This window comes from Penaeus monodon, chromosome 15 (genome assembly GCF_015228065.2).
Source record: "Penaeus monodon isolate SGIC_2016 chromosome 15, NSTDA_Pmon_1, whole genome shotgun sequence".
Taxonomy (NCBI): Eukaryota; Metazoa; Arthropoda; class Malacostraca; order Decapoda; family Penaeidae; genus Penaeus; species Penaeus monodon.
The window spans coordinates 23,970,242-23,972,347 of NC_051400.1; the positions used below are offsets into that span (position 1 = coordinate 23,970,242).

The window sequence follows — 2,106 nt, forward strand, 5'->3', positions numbered from 1 at the left end:
TATGTCAAGAACACATAGGGTAATGAAGCCAACAATTGCTTCACTCTCATTTATATGACATGCTCACAGCCACCCGTGACTCCAATGGCAGAAGACTACTGGGGATGGCAATGGGTTCCCCCTGGGGATCCTGACCATCACTGCAGCATGACCAGTAATAGGTGGAACCACTTTCAATAATATTGGCGTTATAAGATTCTCTTACGTCCGAGATGGCACTTACCTCGATCTTGTCATTATATCATTTTCCTCATTAGTAATGGCAGTCGATGATCCCAAAGCAAAGCGCGGTGGTTCAGTAAACCCAACCCAGCAGCCCTATGTGATGTTACACCTTGTGCAGTCACTCTGGGCGGGTGCCAACAAAGGGGCCGCTACAGCAAGCGGGGTTCACGAAGGCACATCTGAAGAGGCTTTGCCATGCAGGTTCCACACAAAGTTGTATTAACTAAATTTCCATGGGGAGAAATTTAATGACAAGCAAAATCTCCATTGTATCTTACATACGACAATGTGTGAATCTATTGCTAATTGGCGACCTTCAACAGATTGTTTTTGCATTTCTTCTCTAGTATATGTTTCTTTCTATCAACAATGTAAAGTGCAATATTTATGCTACACATTAGGACTAAAACGAGAGACTATGGTACAAGCCCATATAGAAGTAGTGATTGGCATGTGCAGGAATTCCAGGAAGCTACTAACTTTTCTAAGCAAACGACTGCAAACTATATCGAAGGGAATACATACATACATCTTTTTATATCGTACAATTGCAATTGAAACCATATCTCTTGTCACTTTACAAGACAAGAATTTTATTTTATCGGGTACTTTGTCATATCAAATATATATATTATTTTCATATGTATTTTGGGGGCAATGCCCTTCCTCCAAAAGGAGCACCTCCCCTCTCTCTTCTAATAAATAACCTTGCTACGAGTACTGGAGCACAAAGTGCATGGAATTCCTCATCATCGAGTAGTAACTTGGTGCTCAAAATAATTCCGAATGGCGGGCTGAGGATCCACAGAAGTAAGAGTGCCATTTCTCGTCCCTTCCTGCCACAGGTAAGAACTGTAAACGGATTACAGCTAAAAAAAATGCCAGCTCGAGATATATATTTATTTAGAATACAGTTCTTGTGTAATAATGTGAATATTTTATTTCCTACAGCCAAATATTTGGTATTTGCATATAAATCTGTTTACATTTACAAGCTAAATGTTACATATCCATTTTACAACCCGACAAAACTTAACACTATTGATAATTAATGACCTGCAGAAAAATCAAATTGAGACGTTTATGTTATGAGTTACCTCACGTTAAAATAGGCAATAAAATAACTGATTCATATGCAACAGAAAGTACACCATTTAGAGGTAAATCCTACATGACAAAGAAACAGAAGTGAATCTTAGTACTATCAACTTGTTAATCTATTGACAGTCAGAATATAAATAGAGGTTTTCTCTAATTTCAACATAATTAGAGAAACAAACTAATTATAGCTAATTGAGATATCAGTGAAAACATGTGGGTAATCAAATCTTTAAACAACAACTTAGAAGAACGATCAACCATAACCTTTTCTAAATTTCCATGCTTCACGAGACACAGAGGACCTGCAATGGCCAAACATTCAACAGGATTTGTGCACGAATATATTTCATCAAATCGCTGAATTGTGCCTCGTGTTATAAATAATGCAGATTTCACAAGACTACAGTTCATCCTTAACGCTCGGAGCACTGGGCCGAGAGAACCGGCCGGCAAACAGCACAAGTCCGGACTGGTGATCTCTAATGTAGAAGAGGAAAGGGTGGTCTGCTACGAATTCCGGCGGCGCCATGGGCATTGCACGCATCATCATCACCACACCTGCAGGGATAAATGATCAGCTGACAAAAAAGGAGAATCTAAAAGTTGTTTCCTTACTGGTATAATAATCTAAGCTGAAACATACCTTTTCATGCTTACACATCTGAAAACCAGATAGCACTTACGGCTGATATTTGGGTTCGAAAAAGGACTCAAGCGCTTACACAAGTCATACGTAAATGGGGTCTTAAAGTATAAAATATATTTATTTTCATTTCCATT

General features: G+C 38.7%; 1 long non-coding RNA gene across 1 annotated transcript in view; it reads right to left on the bottom strand.

Annotated features, from left to right (window-relative positions):
* Positions 1-1,111: 1,111 nt before the first annotated feature.
* Positions 1,112-2,106, bottom strand: part of LOC119581824 — a 2,550-nt gene continuing 1,555 nt past the window's right edge. The window contains exon 2 of the long non-coding RNA XR_005229589.1: positions 1,112-1,884. This is a non-coding gene — a long non-coding RNA (uncharacterized LOC119581824). The remainder of the gene's footprint in view (positions 1,885-2,106) is intronic.